Raw genomic sequence first — 19,270 nt, forward strand, 5'->3', positions numbered from 1 at the left:
AACCATACATATGCAAAAAGAGCTGTGTGTTCTTTTTGTACACTGTTTATTTTGCTGGATTATGCAAAACAAAAGCAAGGAAATACTAGCCCTGACACCTTTGTGAGAGATTGTGAACAAGCCAGTGTGAGCAGAAAGATAACCAAAAAGAGTGAAACGAGTTGAAACATTATTATGTGTAATCAGATTTTTTAAAAGAAACAAAAGGAAAAACAGAAAATGATGACATACGTTGCTCTCAGTGTTAGGAGGGGCAGGGAATATGCCAGGCCTTTAAATTTGTGAGCCAGTGCATGAATAGTGCTGAAACTGGACTAAGAACTTTGCTTAGCTAAGGGCAAGCCTGTTCATCTTAGCCCACATTAAAGACAGCTCAACTCTCAGAATATTCCTTTATTGCATTTATATCCTGCGTGACACACATTTTATTTATTATTTATTTGTTGCATTTATATCCCAGCTTTTATTCAAGGAGCCTGACCTCCACATTTTATCTTCACAACAGCTCTGTGAGGTAGGTTAGGCTGAGAGTGAGTGGCCCAGAGTCATCCAGTGAGCTTCATGGCAGAGTGGCAACTAGACCACAGCTTTCTTGATTTCCAGTCCAACACACTAACCATTGCAGCACAGGATTCTTCCTCAGCCATATTACCTGCACAACAACTCTGTGGGGCAGGTTAGATTGAGAGAGTGAGTGAGTGAGTGGACCCAGGTCATATCATTCAGGGCTGTTCCTGCTCTTGGTCCAGCGCTCTAACAACTATACCATACTTCGGCAAGGGGCGGCATAGAAATATTCTAATACATACATACATACATACATACTGCACCACACCAACTTTATATGAGACAGAAGGGTAAGAGAAATGAAGTACATGGATCAAATATATCCTAACAGAGATTGTAGCTGGCATTAAATATGGGAAGATAGCATCTCTGATGTTATAGCGGAAACCTTGTGTGCCTTTTCTCTTTTGCCTTGTAAGTCCATTCTGTACTTTTGATGATCAGTGCAGTCATTTCTGCTTCCAGGACTAGCTCCTCATTCTGCATACACATACCTGGGCTGACCTCTGGTAAAACCTAGGGAGAGTCACACACCTCCAGTTTGTTTTCCGCTCTCCCACCAGCAATATTCAGACTGGCTGAGAGCCAGTCTGGTGCATTGATTAGAGTTTGGAGTAGAACTGGACTCTAGTCCTCACTAGGCAGGGAGACTTTGACCTAATTGGAACTCCCAGGAGGATAAAAAGGAGAGGAGCTGGTCATGTGAGCTGCCCTTGGTTTCTTGGAAAAGAAAAAATGTGCAGGATATAAAGATAATAAATAAAATATCATGTTAGACTCCTGGTTTGGGGACATAAGAACCTGCAAGGATGCCAATCTGCCTGGCCTGCTCTCTTCCCAAAGCCTGACTTTTTATGCCTAATTATTCCAAACTGCAAAGAAAATGTTACATAAATTAATGTTTTTTCAAGAACTTTAAGTATATTGCATTACTGTTGCCCACATAGTCAAAGTTGTCCCTCAGGCAAGGGCCTCCCCCATCCTCTGTCTTTCACCTCAGCTAATCACACCAGTGCTGATGAAACGAAGCTCACAGCTCTCACCACAACAAACCAGCCATTCTCTACCCTACGGGTCTCAGTATCCCCCACCCTTTACATTCTTGCTGCAGTGTGTTGGCAGAGCGCTTGAGTTCCTCTCAAAATAGGAGAGAATGGAGCAAAAAAACCGTTTCAACCTGTTTGATGTACTGGTTCCAAAACAGGTACTTGGGGCTACTGATTCTGTGAGGGAAAATAAAGCACAGAAGGGGCTCTTGTGTATTGCTAATAGAGGATCCCTGGCTGTTACTAAAGTTCCAAGCAGTTCGTCGCTCTTTTTGTACTTTAGGATGGCTTCAGGCTGGCCATCTTGAATCTCACTGTGGTGATTTCAAAATTTCAAGTAACCAGAAAGGAAGCATGGGGGACAAGCCCTTCCACCACAACTCTTGTTGTTTATGAGGGCAGGGCGGCCAGAAAGGGAGAGCGGTGAAGGAAAATGAGCAAATGCGCATTAATCCCTTCCTGACAGTCCACCCTGTGTGCTAGAAAACCTTTCTGTTACTGATAGGCTGCCTTAGCTTTTTCAAATGGACTGCTTTGATACATCGATTCTATTACAGCTGGGCTGGCTAGGAGGGCAGGTACATAAAGTATACAGATCCCTGAAGAGCAGATCTCTTCCTTCAGGAAGGCTGTCCTGGCCAAAAGACACTGCTAGCAATCATATGCTAAATAAAAGCAGATACCAATCATAAACAATTACACACGTGCTTTTAAAAATCACGGCAGGATATATATTTATGTTGGCCAGAAGAAGTCACCTTGGCAGATGAATTATTCTGTTGGAGTAAGGGAGCTGAGAAAAAACTGACATTTCACTGTTTGATTTAACCTTGGGAAATTGAAATTTTGCAGAGGGTGGGGGAGAATCTGGCTTTTGCATCTCTAAGACAACAGAGCAGGGAGAGGGAGAGAAGCCTATCTCCATAAGAATGGGTCTGAAGAGATCTAAATAAAAGGCACACCAATGAAAATGACAGGCCCTGGCTGACCACTAGCCAGTTTATAAATCATGTAGCATGCTATGCTTGTCGGATTTACACCACAGTACAAACTCAGCTGTCTTGGCTTCTTCTGGGATGTTTGTACAGCCAAAGTGAACAAGCACAGTAAGAATTACGTTTTCACGTTCCAATCAGTAGAGCTGGTATGAATGCAATAATTTTATATTCAATTTGAAAACTGAGCATCTTTCCGGATGATTTCATCAAAGACTCAGCCAAGAAAAATGAAGAATTTTTGCATTTTAAGGAGAACTTATCTAATTTCACATTTTAGAATCATTATGCAAACTTTGAAATTCATGCTTCTCTGCTTTTTTGCAGTGGTGTTCTCCAATTAAAGATGCATACAGAAATGCATGTGTTAGGAGAAACGTGCACAAAAATTCTTAATTTTTTCATTAGAAACCCTCAGTTTGGGCTTTCTTTGAATGAAAAATATGAGACACTGAGAAGAACAATTGACAGATTAGGCCATTGTTCAACCTGCTATTGGGACACATTTCTATGCACGTCTAGAACTGCTTCCTGGAGGTGTATGTGGGAGTAGCAGCCAGGAAAGGGTGAGTGAGGCCTCATCTAAGGAGAACTCTGTGGAGGAGTGCCGTATTGCCAATGCGTGCCTTACACTGCGGTATTCCGGGCATAGATCATTCATCTCCCAATTCGGTTTGGAATGTATGGATGAAACTAGATGTTATACGACATGATGAGTTGTCTTTTTATTTTGTTGCTTATAATATCTAAGGAAAACAACATATGATTTGACCTCATTCTGCTATATGCCTCTCCTTGGTAGGAGTGGGACAATGAAGAGCTAGAGAATGCCAAGTGGTCACCAAGCCATGGTTTCACAAATGCATTCACTAAGGGTGCAGTCCTGTGGCCTTCCAGCTTTCAGTGGTGCTGAAGGTCAAAGCCCTTGTTCTGTCCCTTGGCAGTTAGAGCAGAAGGAATAGCACTGGCTGCCTCTGAGGCTTCAAAATGGCCTTGGAGAGGAGGAATATTGTCATATTGGAGGATGGGAAGGGCAGGAGGGGAGGGCTGGTGGATTGTACTCTATCATCATGGTACCTTGGCCTTCTTCCCTCCTTTTCCATGCTCCTCTTCTAGATAGCTGAAACTGGGAGCCCAATTTTAGCTCTATCAAAGAGCTTCTCATCCATTACAAACGCTTGAAGGTTTTTGCTTGTGGCCACAGGGAAACACCACTTTAAGACCCAGTGTGGCAGGTACTTGCATAAAACTTCCCCCGCTTCGTTGGTGTTAGTGGCAGATAGTGAGAAACCCCCCTCCAAGAATGGAGAGAGATGCTGTGGATGACTCTATCATACATAGTGCATCATCTTTGGATTTGTGAAACACAGCTCTCAAAGTGGCAGATTGTCAATTAGTTATTAAATGTCTCTGTGTTTTTGGGTGATTCCAGATGAAGTATTCGTAGTGCCAACAATCAAGAAGGCCTCGTGCAACAGTTCTGTCTTTTTTCCTTGACAATGTTTTGATTGTAAGGAAAGAGATGGAAGACGTGATGGGAAAGATACCAGAGGAAGTCATCATCATCACCTGCACCCTCCATAGCATTTCAGGAATGAGGCAGGGCACTTCCAGGCACATGAAAAACCTTCTTTGGAAAAACCCACGATCACCCAGATATCACATCTTAATAAAAAGAATGCATGACAGCAGAATTCTGTGCATGTATTCTCAGAAGAAAGTCCTGCTGTGTTCAGTGGGATTTACTTTCAGGCAAGCCTGGATAGGACTGCAGCCATAAGCAATTAAAGGAAAACACAAGAAAATATTTTGTTCTAATAAGCTCCTGAGGAAAGAAAGTGAAACCAAGTCTTTCTTTTCTCACCTCAGCTCACCAATGATGGCATTGAATCTTTCCTTTAAGACTCTCACATCCCTAATGTATCACCAATCAAATGATACCTCAGGCAAACTAAGTTATATAGCCAGGGAAATGAAAGCCTAAACTCAGAAAGCCAATCAAAACAAAGCCCCTTCTAATCAAAGCTGTCATCTCTGTGAAGAGTGTCACCCCTCCCACCAAGGCCATTACAGATCACCTCAGCTGCTGCCAACCTGTGGAATGACTGACAGCGAGCATGAAAAATGCTGCATCCTGAGCAGCTTGGGTTATGGTAGGCATGTGTGACTGCAAAATGTTTAAGCTAGCTAATTTTCTAGGGCCAGCTGAGTGGCTAGGAGATGATCCATGTTATCGCAGTCACTTAGCCGATACAGAGTAAATGGTATTGATTATAAACATTAATTTATGATGGAACTCTTTTTCTGGATAAATTACCCAAATTCTGTTTTCAGACATTTGCTTAACTTGTGCATATGCTTGAGAATCAGATTTTCCTGGATCGACTGGGCTGGAAGATCCACATGGTGTGGGGGTGTGGTTCCCAAAAATAAAGCAGCGGGGTTTTCCATGAGCAGAGCCCTCAGTTTCACAGGAGGAAGATCCACAGGACAGATCCAACCCTTGGTGTCCATTTGGGGTTTAATTAAGGACACAATCCTTAAAGGCAGAATAATTAGTTTAGGGCATATTTACATGCATGTTTAAACAGAAAAAATACCCTATTGTTTCCAATATACTGCAATCACTATTGCACCCTAAACTAATTAGTTGAAAGGTGGTGATTCAGCAAGTGAGAAACATTTCTTCAGTGAAATGGGTATAAAATTACTTATTAACACAATGAAGAAAGTGGTAGAGAATATACTTCAATTTCATCACAATATTTGAGGGCAAGTTCATGTCTAATATTTTCTTGTGTCTTTACAAATATAGTAACACAAAAATATTTCACAATTTGCTGTATTTATATAACAGATGTTCATTGGGCAGCTTGCAAAGGCAGACAAAATTAAAATCTAACATAACAATGTATATGTTATAATATATTTTAATACAACTATTAAGAATAAACATGGAATTTATATTGGGAGGCCCAGGTTAAAAAGCTGGGGTTTTTTTTACCCATGTCTATTTGTCTAACGTCCACCAGTTTAAAATTGTCTTCACCAATTGAAAATTGCCCGCTAGTGATTAACTGAGGCTGTAATCCTATGCAGTTACTTCTCCGTACATTTCCCTTGTATAGTGCAATAAAGGCCAAAACTAGACGTGATGCTGGCAGACCTGAGTGCAGAATGAGCTGTATAGCAACATCCCTAGGAAGTGCTGTGCTGGCTAATGTAAGCATGGGCAGGTGTCAAGACCTGAGGCCGCTTCAGGGCTCCCTCTGCTGGCTGCAGGATTCTGACCTCAGTCCACTGCAGCTGCCAGGCCTCTCTTGAATTCCACCTGGGGAGCCCTGGGGAAGAGCTAAATAAGAACCAGCTCTTCCTCTCAGAAGCTGCCTTGGAGATGAAGGTCTCCTATGTTTACAAGGCCCTCCTGGTCTGCTAGACTTGGAACTCTGCTCCTGCATCCTGTCTGCACTCCTGTTACCTATGACTCCTGGACCCCGCCTGCATCTCTTCTCTCCCTGACTGGTCTGCCTTCCTTAGTTCTCTGACCCTTTGCCTGCTCTAGACTATGCTACCTGTCTGTACGGACTTGGCTTGTATATTGACTTCTGGCTTGACCTTTGGACTATGTCTTAGACTCGTCACGCCCTGTCTGCCTGGGTCCCGGTGCTTTTACCCTGTTCATCAGCCACCCTCACCCCGGATGCTGACAGCAGGTAGAAGCAGTGTTGAGCATTCGTCACAACAGTACTTTCATTTGCAGAGCTCCCAGGATAGGAGTGACAACTGTTAGCAGAAGAGTTCATTTTTTAAAGAAAGTGTTTCCTAAAAAGAGTGCAGTTTAGTTGATAATCTACTGATAGTTAAGCCAATTAAAGTTGCAGTTATAGTGACTGTATGAATGTTCAGAACACCAAGGGAAAGGTATTATTTGTGGCCACCTGGAAAGCCATGCATTTTTCATTCACAAAAGAAGCCTGCGAAAGAAAGGACTTGTTTTTCAGTTCACCCAGCACAACGGTTACTATTTCTTACTAACATATACACACGCAAACCTCAAGAAAAACATTGATCATTGTGATGTTACAGCAGGGTCATAGGAACAACGTTCAAAGTGGTCCCTAGCCACCAGTACTGTTAGCTCAACTTAACTGTGATCGGAACATATTTTTTACTTAGTGATATGTTGTTTAAGGGTCAAATTCCTTGACTCCCAAGAGCAATGAAATCCATTACATGCTATGCTGCTACAAAGGGAACCTTTCCCTCATGTGGAAAAAGAGGAGACGATGTATTTGTAGCGGGGTGGGAGGAAGGAAGTTCTATGTTTCATCAATAAAACAAAAAGCATTTCTGAATGCCTTTGCTCTAGGTAAGTTCCATTGCTTTCAAAGACAGAGTAGTTTTTTTCTCATTATTGTCAGATGATCACAATTTTGAAAAGATGGCAATTCCTGAGCACATCCCAAACATCACTAACAGCAAAATCATATAAATGTCTAATCAAAATCAAATCCTACTGATTTAAATGGGACTTACTTTGCTGAGATAGGATTGCAGTCTAACTTATGGTTGAAATACCAAGTATTTTGTGTGCTGCTATAAAGTGCCCAGAAAGCTTCAGCTACTGGGCAGTATAGAAATAATATAATAATAAATCATAATCATGCATAAGTTTATGATTGCCATGAGATATAGCAAACAGCTCTGTATTTTTCCCTGGCATGTGTGTGTTTTTTTTTTTTTTTTTTTTTATTTTACAACCAAAAAAAAAATTTTTTTTTTTTCCTGGTTTTTGTTTTTTTTTTTTTTTTTTTTGTTTGAACTTACCAGCCAAATGATATCATGGTTGCCTGCTCGATTTTGGCTTTTTGACTTTGCTTCTTATTCAATGGAAACCTATAAAAGCTACAACAATTCACTCCAGATAAAATGTAGCTCAGTTTTAAGAAAATGCTTTATGAATTAACCCTGCATTTTTGTATATATTTCCGATAAGCATAAATAATTTCCTGAAGTATGATAGATCAGTTGTATGCAGTTGCCGAAACCAATGTTTTCATATATTTTGCTTGTTTGGCCAAACTTAAAATTTGATTTAATAAAGGAAATCATTTTCACAAATAGTTTCTGCAGCAGACCTTTGATTTAGGAAGGCTGAGTGCCAAAGTATTGAGGCCTTTGAATTGTGGTGCTGGAGAAGACTCCTGCGAGTCCCTTGGACTGCAAGGAGATCAAACCGGTCAGTCCTAGAGGAGATCAACCCTGATTGCTCTCTAGAAGGCCAGATACTGAAGATGAAACTCAAGTACTTTGGCCACCTAATGAGAAGGAAGGACTCCCTGGAGAAGACCCTAATGCTGGGAATAACTGACGGCAAAAGAAGAAGGGGACGGCAGAGGATGAGGTGGCTAGATGGAGTCATTCAAGCAATCAGTGTGAGCTTTGGTAGACTCCAGGGGATGGTGGAGGACAGGAAGGCCTGGAGGAATGTTGTCCATGGGGTCACGATGGGTCAGATGCAACTTCGCAACTAGCAACAACAACAACTGGATGGTAACTTTAGCAATTGATTTTATGCTTTTAAATTGTACTAGGCAGCATGGAAGTCAGTAGAACTTAATGCAAATAGTAGTGTTTAGAACAGGCATTCCTATCATGTTTCGATCTTACTACTTTTTCTCTCTCTTTCTTCTGTTTAGAATGGAAAGAATGTTTGTATCTAGCAAACTGTGCACTAGTAATAGTTTAGCATATTAATAATAATGTGCTAATAGCATTTCAGAGGAAAGTATGGGGTAAATGCCATGTATCAAGGATACCTAATTGGTCACACATGTGCAAAAACTGGACCATTAAAATCAATTGCTACAATTACCATCCAGTGCTGTTGCTCAAATCAAAGGGCTTCCTCAAATGACTGATTTTTAATAAAGTTGTGGTAAAGTATTTGACCCACACTGACACTTGTAAGATAAACAAAATGGGGTTTAAAAGTTGCAAAATGTATTTAGAGCATAGAAAGTAAATGTGCAGAGAACAGTGAAGGCAGAGAATTGCTGAAGGAACATACATTTTTCCTAAAAGGAATATATGCAACTGCTGTGGAAGAATAAATCCCATAGTTACTCAGTTCATCTATACAAAGCATGGGACGGCTTGTGCACATGCATGTGTGTACTTAAAAAAAAAAAAAGGCAAATGTCTTACAATCTGCATCCTGAAGCCTGAAATACAAAGCAAGCATAGCCCGCTAGTACAAAAACCAGTTCCTCATCTGTATGTATTACTTTAAGTAAAACAATCAGTAAACATCACAATTTTTCCTACTTGCCCAAACGTCTTAAGAAACCCTGTGTTAGCACAGACTATCATGGCTTTCTGTCAGTGTCAAATCTCCCATTTATTAAACCCTTTTTAATTTTCACCTGCTTCATTAAATGATGTATCTCATAAAAAGTATATTGAGGGGTCACAATAATAGGATGTAAGCCCACTCCCACAAACCAATATAATTAACAACAAAAATAGATCCCAGTTATTCTCAGGTGGATTTCTTCTTTAGCTCCATCAGACTTCCATTAAAAAAACAACAACTGGCAATAAAAAATCAGGTTGACTCCCCATTCCATCCCACCTAAAAGCTAATGGATTTTCTTTGCCATTAACTGTTGTTGCATTTAACCAAGCCCTTACACAAGACACCTGTGAAGATAGGCCTGAAGGTTTCTTTAGGATAAAGAAGTCAGGCAAATTGTGTTCTGTGAGATTACAATAACAATGTGCAATCTGCGCCTTGCTCAGGATCCAATTCTAAAGCTATGGGGAAGCAGCTCCAAAAAGCTCCCCACATCCCTGAAGTGGCACCATGGGGACACCAGGACATAGAATAGGCTGTGATCGCTTTGGGGAAGTAGGAAAAGAAGCTGATGAAGCATTGGGTAGAAAAAGGAGTGCCCCGGTCCTCAAGCCTTCATAAATGATGAGACAAACATAATGGATAAATTGTCTCTTGTGCTAATTAGATTAGACTAGGACAGATGTGAAAGCGAAATTCTCTTTAGAAATCCAAGCTACATTTGTGATACTTTGGGACAAATGTGCTGCAAACTGAAACCAGGATGCTAATTTAAAATGTCCAATCAGAGCATCGTAACATCCCAAATTATAGGTGGTGAACATAAACTAAATGCAAAATGTTTGTGTAACCTAAAGGTCAGTCTTTGACATGTGTGCGTGTGTTTCTAGACATCAATATTTCTGAACTAAAAAGGAGCTCAGCCCTTTGTGTATTTATTTGGAAGCAACTTCTGTGTTCAGTGGGACTTATACCCAAGGTGAATAATTGATATAGCATGTGACACAGGCATCATATACAATTTCTTTGCACAAGCACACAAAAACAGACAATAGGAAGGCATCAAAAAGAGCAACATTTAGCAACAATGGCCAAGAAATCCCATGACACTGAAATCCTGTAAGAATTGTTATTATGGCTTCATTATCTACCTTGTGCATTCCATCAAAATACTTTGACAACACTAGTCATAATCAGCTGCTTAAGATATGATTCGTTTTACTTTTGTTCTTCTGCCCTTAGCTAGAATAAAAGCTGCCTCAGCCCAAGCATATCAAAAAGGCTGAGAGGCTTCTGTCCTTTCAGATCAAGGAACGGATTCAAATTCACTGCCTCAGGTTATGTTGTCAAGCCAGTGTTCTTACCTTATTCCTATATTGCTGACTTTTCAGATTTCACAGGGATAGTGCTTGGGTTCCCCTCCCCCCCCTTTTTAATGCTCAGATTGCTAACAGCAGGTGCGAGCAAATCTGCTCTTGCATTGTATTGATAACCCTCAGAAAGGCACAATTTCAAAAAAGTTGGCGTTTGGCTTTCTTTTAAATGCTACATATTTCCCTGCACAGCATTGTGAAAATGCATAGTTTCCTCTCCATGCTCTTGGCTTGGCTCAAGCTCTTCTTCAAGCTCTGTTTGCAGACTGAACTGCTTGCTTCCTATAACTATGGCAGAAAGCAAGGCACACAGAACACAAACTGGCCAAGACTGGTGTGCGTGTGTGTGTGCACAGCCACAACAGCAAGAACAGCAACTAGATTTACTGTTGCTGAAGGAATAATAAATTGAAATTCATTAAATTAGAATTAGAAATTAAAGAATTCCAGGAGAAAAGCTGGAAAACAAATAATGATAATTAATAATAATAAATTATAAATATGATGTGCTTATAATAATGTACCATGTACCATATGAAATAAGTTACAGAATGAGAATAGAACCAGAATGGATTCGTAATCCAAAATTTATTTTTGCAAACTCATAAGATGGAAAACTTGGGTTGGATTGTACTGCCTGGCTGCCGTTACAACAATCAATAGCAGGGTAGACACATAGACAACAAAAGTCAGAAAGCAAAGGATTTCAGGAGAAAAGCAAGAATATATTATTTAGCAAAAATACTATGATGCAGTGGCAATGCAAAATTAACTGATGGGATGAGGAATAGAAGGAGAATGGAAACAAAATGGGCTAGGAATAAAGCAAACATTTTCCTATGGGGGAAAAAACAGCTAAGGTGTGGTTTACTGCCTGCCTCACAAGCAAAGCAAAACGCTGACAAATAGAGGAATAGTGTTATCATAGCGCGCACACACACATATGCACAAACACTCCAGAAACTACATTCAAATATATCATTTAATTTCTTTTCCTTGATTGAGTGGGGTGGATCCACTGCCTAAGTCTCCGTGGAGCCACATACAGACAACAATATGGAACTGAGAAAGTACAGCAGAAACAGATTTTGCACTGCAGGAAAATGTCTGACAGAAGGATCGAGTTAAAGATGAAAGGAACCAATGAACAAACTAAACATGAAGTCACCCAACCCAGCACATAACCTCACACTTTCTCCTTGTTTGCTAAAGTTAGCAGGGGCATTTGAGAAAAATTGAAGGGTAGCCACAATTTTTATTAGAACTTACAGTCCTCAAATTCTTTCCCCACCAAAGCACAGTCACTGAAAAGCCCTTGATAAAATATAACCCATTATTAGAAGGTAGACCAAGTGGTCCACTTCAGTCCCCAGTATATCAGTATTATAGAGAAATGAAACCAAAATAAGCTATTTGTAAAGGGGACAGAATGACTGTATTGCCAGGTCTCAACACAAGGCCTTATCCATGTTCTGTTTCAGTTTTAATCACTTTGGAGGAAGCCTGTTTTGCTTCAGGAAGTACCATAAATGCTCGAAAGGGGCCCAGTTTGCCTTGGGTTCTGGATAAAGGCAATGTATTATAGAAGCCCTCCTTCCAAGTATATCCCACTCATCATAATGAAAGAAATTGTGCTAGTATGTTACGGAATTGATAGTCATCTGGTACCACAAGATTTGCTTCTGAACGCAGGTGGCTCCCTCTGTGCTTGGAAGGGCCATTCCTGGACCTCACATTTCCTTGGATCTAAACTGAGGTGAGTGCATATGAGTAAAGAGATAACGATGAAAAGAAAGATTTGCCACTAAGGCTCTGAATGTGAATATTATTCATAAACCACAAAAAGTCCCTTTTTGTACCTCTTAGTTTCTTCCCTGGGTGGATGTAACTAAGCATTTGTTCATTCAGTGGCTTAGAGAGGAGGTAGAAAGGGAACTTGTCTGAACAGCTCTGTGGTGCATAAAGATAAAAAGACATGGAAAGGGGGATTAAAGAGGCACATCACAACATGGTGGAAAGCCAACTAAGAGCTTAAACAAGATACCACAGGAAATATGTGCAGCAGGAAATCCTAAGAAAACAGTTTATTTCAGGGCTTGGTGTCAGGCTTCAGTGAAAGTAACAGTGCAATGGGGCAGTGATAAGTTCCAAGACAATGAGACTGGGAGACTACTGAACTAAGTACTGCCTCACTTAAAAAAAAAGCAAAAGGGATCCCAGTGACATGGAGAATACACATGAAAGCCAAATGCTCCACCAGTAGACGTGCAGTCAGAGTCACTTGAGTTATTGTATTTCAAAAACTAAGGTACGTGGTGTGTGTGCGCGTGCGTGCGTGTGTGCGTGTAGGCAAGCACTATATAATCTGTCATGGCCATTAGGAGAGATCAGAGTAAAGTAACCTGCTGTGTGTATGCTAGCTAAATCCAAAGTTTTCCTCCTGAGAACACTAACATTTTTGGAACACTGGCTAAGAAAATATAAAATAAAATCTTGATTTATTGGAATTCATGGAACATATTAATTCAATCATAGTGAAACAGGGTCTTGCAGGGGTGTTGGACCTCTTTTAGGCCGAGGCCTGAATACAGTTTTGGAGACACTCTTGGGACCACATTCCACTGGTGGGTGAGGCCAAAGGCAAAAAGTGGTGAGATCACTATACATATACACAAAAATTACATATTTTCACTTCAAGCTCCTACAGCCAGTAATGAAACTGTAGGAGACACACTTCAGACTTTAGAATGGGCATGGGTGGGAAAGTACAAAAGCTGGGAAACCAACAAGATAGCTAGGGAGAAAAGGGGTGGGGACAAGAGAAGGGGCATGGTCAAATGGGTTGGATTTGGGCCACAACTTATGGTTTAACTCCGCTGCTGTGTTGCAATGTAATAAGGGAGTCTGTAGTGGTGGTAATTGGCTGTGCTGCGGATTACACATGCAATGTTACAACATTTATTTACTTATTTATTTAAACAAGTAAAATAAATAAGTCTTATTATAGAAAGTTTCAGGACGCATGTACAATAAAACCTACATGGTTTCCATGGCTCACATTTTTTTGCTTCAGCAAAAAAGGGGAAAAATGGTTAAAGTGGGAGATCAGATTGAAAATGCCAGAATGAGGATGCAGGTTTACAACAGGGATCAAAGCACATCAACAGGAGTGGGCAGGTAGCTAGCATGAGATGATTTTTGCAATGCTCAGCAGCAACAAAGCAGATAAGGTGTAAAAAGAGAAAGAAAAGCGGGGAATAGATCTATTTATTATGAGCTGAAATAGACCCTATTCTCCAAAGAGGCCCATTCTTCCAGACCAAATATGAAATTGTTATTTCCAGCATGTTTAACAAAGGGATCCACCTTGCAGATGCAGAAAATGGACTTTGATTGTACCAGCATTAACAACTCTACCTTCTCTTCTGTGACAACATACAGGCTTTGATTCTAGGTCCATGAAGGTAGTTAGCTTGATCTAAGACTGCTATAGAATCCATCCTTTTCAGCCAGCATGTCTTTACAAGAATTGTTATGTACTTTCTTTCTTATAAAGCCACATGAGCAATGGCTACTGTGGCCTCATCTGGAATTTATTTGTATTATGTTTTTATTACTATTTTTACTTATTTATGTTAGCCATCCTGAGGCTCTGTGAAAGGATGGCATATAAATATTCTAAATAAATAAATAAAAATAATAAAATCTGCCAAAATGCACAGTTTTGAAAATGGAAGGGATTTATGTTTATTTCTTATGACTGAGAATTAAGAAATGTTAAGACTGAGTCACAGACTGAGAATTAAGAAATGTTAGTGGTAAAAGTCTTAATTCTTCAAGAAGAAAAATCATATTTCAATTTGTTCTTTTAACATTCAGACAGTGCAGATTTCTCAAGGAGAAGTTGCAAGCAGAGCTGCAGCTACCTTCTCTCTCCCTCCCTCCCTCCCTCCCTCAAACAAATCTAAATTGCATTTTCGTCCATACACAGAAAAAGGATTTTCATGGTGGGATACACAAACTTTTTATAAGAACATATGAAAAGCCACTCTGGATCAGACCAATGTGCCATCCAGTTGAGCACTCTGTTCACACATCGGCAGATCAATTGCCAATTGAATTATAGTAATACTAAAACAACAAAAAAACTAACCCTCTTAACAATAAAATTGAGGAGGAATAAAGACTAGAAAATCAGCAATGGTGTGAGCAATATATCTAACATGCGAGCAAATGAAAATATTGCACATTGGCATCAGAAATAGTACGATGACAGCTCAGAGCTTTCAGGAAAGTTATGTCTGAAAGTTTTGCCTAAAAGGCCCTCTCCTGCATGGATGCATAACGCACCTCACCTACTGATGGGACTCAGAAACATCTCATCTGTGGATCATAATGCATGGGCAGGTGATATGGGAGGAGGCACTCCACCAGGTATTACATCCCAGGATATCTACAACTTTAAAACCACACACCTGCACTTTGAATTAATTCAAAAGCAAGGAGGCTGTCAATAGAATTCCTGCAGGGTTGTTGTAATATAGTTTCACTTAGGTAAACGACTCAGAATTCTACATGTGAAAACCAGCCTTCTGCTCATGTGATATGACTTCTTCTGTTCCCACATCCCCTCCCAAAATCTGTCCTAACACTTCAGAGCAGTTTCTCAAGAGCATGGACAGCTGATGCACAATCTCCCCACCCCATATTCTGCTGACAGAAGTATAGCCATTAGCGGGAGGTTTCAATGGATACCACCTGGAATTCTGCACTGATCAAAGCTTCAAAAGGCACCCTACATGCAGCACATCACAACCTGAAGATTACTAAAGCATTGATTACTATAGCCCAGGAAAGAGCAGAGTTGATGAAGGTGTTCTGAGCTAAGAAGCCTAGCTTACTTTGTGTGTGAGTGAGAGACAGTGAGTGCTGAGCGGGTGTGGTGATACTGCAACCGTTATTAGGTGACTGGATCCCATGGGAGCAAGGAATCCTGGAAAAATGAAAACGCTCATTGTACCTCAGACCACAGCTTGGCTATATATTCAGGATCCTGGAAAAGTTTCTTGTCTTGCATCTTTACCAGTTCTCCCCTCTGTGAAATAGGACCCCATTGAAAAAATTTGTGTTTTCGGGCTTGGACCTCATTTTGCACTGCAAACAGATTGCTGGCCAAGTTACATTGAGCTACACAAGCCCCTTCGCCACAGCAAGGCAGTGATCCATGGAGGGGAAGTTACTTATTAATATATATTTATTGTGAAAATGGTGTGTTGTGACTGTCCCATGGCTCAGAAAGTTGGCAAAGCCCACTCTATCATATGGTGCACTATTTTCCAGTTTGTTTCAGCAATATTCTCCTTTGCAAGCAGAGCTCTGTGGAAAGCAGGTTTGGTGTGCACAGAAGACATTCCTTCTGCTCCTTTAAGCTCTCCAAGAGGGCAGGTTGAGAAATGGCAAAACAGGCACCCCACCTTCTCCTGTACTGGCTGATTATTTAAGTGAAACAGAAGTTCCCTTCTTCTGAATACCAAATGGCCTTGAAAGGATTTCCATTCAGTATGTGAACTGTGCCATAGTATGCCACATGCCATAAAATACTCTTTCCCAAGAATAATTGTTGAGATTTGTGCAATTCAAAAATACAAGTCTTTAGCAAACCTTTCAGTTCTTTCTGTGGTTGGAGAATTTTCCATGGTTCTGAGAATTTTCCATGGTTTCTGGTAACTTCTTTTTCTAATATTTTTCTGGATGGTATCCAAAAGGCATCATGTTGTTAACATATATACACAATTGCCGTTAACAGCTGGATTTTCCACCAAAGAAAAGCCACATGCATTGCTGTCTGGTGCTTTCAGTGGAGTTAGTAAATTTGCATTCTGGCCAATGTTGGAATACTTGCCCCAAGACAATGCATAAGTATGTTAAAACTCATTTTGTATATTGAGCAATGCAAATCCCATCTAATGTCACTGCCTGTTCCTGCCTTTATAATCCTCATTTGATTTGATACCATCACCTTAATAATAGAATGTACTTAAAAGACTGCAAGTGATCAGAAATTATCGAAGTGTGCCTTATGGCAGTCTTTCTCCATCCTGGTTCCTCTACAAGTCCTATAATCTTGAAGACTGGCCATGCTGGCTGGGGCACTCTAGTCCAAGTAATCTGGTGGAAACCATGTTGGAGAAGGTTGCCTTGGGGCATAACTACATGGGATTCCCCTCTCTTTCAGGTCCATGATTCAAAGCATCACTAGAATGTGGGGAAAAACCGTGGCACTAGGGGAAAAAATAGATGAAGTAGTGTGGGAGTTATCATGTGTGGCTTGTGCTCAGCCTATGCTCAACCAACATTTTGTTGACAAAGTATAAACTGGCTGCTATCTTGGATGCCCTGTGCCTTAAAACCTGACAGTAAGTCTCCATGGCCATTCCTCTGGGAATAAAAGTTGTAGTCCAAAAACATCTAAAAGGCCAAAGATTCTTACCTCCAAGTCTGTTTGGATTTCTGTAACTTAACATCAATGTGTTATTATCCATTGACACAGTGGTACATTTGCTTTCTGGAAACCATGGAGAAGAACAATGGCTTATGTTATTTTCATGCTTCACCATGGCTTCTCAGAACATCCAGACCTAGATGCTCCATTTTTCAATTATGGTGAAAAAGCACCACAGAGTCTCATGGAAAGAGTGGTAACAGAATTCTAGGCATCTGGTTTCTACTCTCCACATCCTCCTAGCAACACATACAAGTCAAGAATCACTTTCTTCCTATTGGCTAAACACTGTGCCCAGCACCCTGTTAACCAGTAGAAAGTAGGTAAATGCACAGAGGAGGAATTGTAACAGAACAGTTTTAATGTTAAAAAAAAAGTTGGGAGCTGGATTGTCTAGGGAGCATTAAATAGATGGAGGTACAAACAGGAGGGAAAAGAGAGAGAACCCAGCTCAAAGCCTCAGTGGACCAGTCAGGAAGACACAACTGAGACCAATAGGGAAAAATATGGTAAAGAAGGGAAGCTTGTCCCTGTGGGCTCCTGGGATGCACAGTGAGTGGGAAGATAGGGAAGGAAGCATGGCAATTGCATGTGCACAGAAACTACATAACCATCTGATTTTTCCCCTTTCCTTATTTATTTATTAAACTTGTACTCTGCTATACTAGTCTGAATTCTTTCCAAGCAGGTTGCAATATTAATGTAATATTTTCCTTGTGTATCATACATGATCTAACTAGATACAAATGTAGCATAACCCAAATTTAGTTACATTAAATATCTATAAAGTCGAGTGAGGGAGCTTTAAAAGACATCATGGCTTTTAGGTCCCTTCCAATTGTATTATTCTGTGATCTCATTAAACTTCATGCCTAAGTGAAAATTTGAATCTGGATCTTCCTGCTCCTAGTCTGATAAAGGGCAACCACATGTCTCCTTTACAGAAGGCAGTCCTCTATTTTCAATGGCTGCCAGAGGACTATTGTCTTTTTTAAGAGGTGTTTTCTGTCTGGGGGTTCGCGAAGTTTGGTTTGAAAAGGAACCATAAGGATGGAGAGCGCAAGAGCTTTGAAGTGGCTATCAACAGCTTCTTCAGAACAGATTGAGGAAGGCACGCAGGCCTATGAGTCACAGTCATCCCCACGATGGTGAAATCTATACTACCATTTAAGTGATAGCACTTTCTTAATAGAATGCATGCTTGTGTGTTAGCGCAAGCAAATGTTAAGTGGAAAGCTGTCTTCTTTTTTGATGATGTGTGTCTTCTTGCCCAGTGATTCATCACTGGCCCGATTACAAGCTAACCGCGATACCAAACTGATTCTCTAGTTCTGCCTTCGGAGAATGAGCATGTGGGCAGAGCCAATGCCAGTTTTTTCTCTTTGAAACTTTTTTTAGAGTGCCTGGATACTGTAGGTAACTTCAGCAGTAAACAACAGCAACGTGACAGTTCCAAAAGAAGCATTCCCAGTGTGGGAGGATTTTGTGCTTGTCTTCTTCCTCTCTTCACAGCAAGTCAGACACTCTTCCAGAGGCCCAGCTTACCACATTACAGCAGCATGGTTCTCATTGCCCTCATTAGGGTTGTGTCAGTGTTTCCATCATTAACCTTCCTTTTTTAGAGGTTTATGTAACCAAGCCATAAAAATTAGTTCCAAGATCGTGCTGGCAGACACACTTTAGCCTGGGAGCAATATTTCTTTGTTGTTGTGGTTGGTAACTCTTATAATGGAAGCATCTGCAGCCTTCCCTATGTAAGCCTGTTTATTTCCCCAGGCATTTCTAGTGGGGAGAGAACCAACTAGATGAGATGGCAGAACAGGAAGAATACATGTTTGGGTGAGCAGAGAAAGTACTTTGGCATTGCTCCAGTGCATGTTGAATGTGTCTTGATTTTTAAGGTTTTGTATGTGCCTGGAGCCAGGGAGAGGCAACTTCTGAGTGCACCTCAATAAATTTCTGTCATGGATATATTTAGCAGGTGCCCTTGGACATATTCCAGTTTAGTCTTTAAAGGAAGTAAGCAATTGGCACAGCTGACTTGCTGAAGATACCTAGGTGTGATTAGTAAAAAAAAAAATTGTTCCCTACAACCCCGTGTATAGTGACACATCTTAGTTGCTTCTGTTTTGGGCACAGCTGTAATGCTGGTAAGAATGTATTCAAGTGATTACTTTTTTTTTACAATTTATTTTATACACCATGCTTCAAGAAAGACTGTCCTCCCACACTGTGCTTGACCAGAGGTCCTGAGGCACTTCTTTGCCCCTCAGGCCTTCTGTTAGTATTCAGGGGAAATTGTGGGATCATTGAAGAGGGCAGAGCAGGGCGTGTGGATAACAGCTACCCAAAAGTGCTCAAGTGGCACTTCAGGATGGTTTTCAGATGCTCCCTACTTCTGATCCTGGGAAAGAGTGGAAACTTGGTGATTT

General features: G+C 40.7%; 1 protein-coding gene across 7 annotated transcripts in view; it reads left to right on the forward strand.

The window, feature by feature from the left end:
* Nucleotides 1-19,270, forward strand: part of GLI3 (GLI family zinc finger 3) — a 476,769-nt gene that overhangs the window by 38,516 nt on the left and 418,983 nt on the right. For 2 of the 7 annotated variants that reach the window (XM_044454095.1, XM_044454109.1), the window contains exon 1: nt 19,005-19,118. The exons of 4 other annotated variants lie outside the window; for them this stretch is intronic. The gene's annotated coding sequence lies outside the window, so the exon portion shown is untranslated. Of the gene's footprint in view, nt 1-18,462; nt 18,678-19,004; nt 19,119-19,270 lie in introns of those variants that run through there. One more of the 7 variants, XM_044454105.1, reaches the window with a different exon arrangement.

Source organism: Varanus komodoensis, unplaced genomic scaffold (assembly GCF_004798865.1).
Source record: "Varanus komodoensis strain SLA01 unplaced genomic scaffold, ASM479886v1 scaffold10, whole genome shotgun sequence".
NCBI classification, from domain to species: Eukaryota; Metazoa; Chordata; class Lepidosauria; order Squamata; family Varanidae; genus Varanus; species Varanus komodoensis.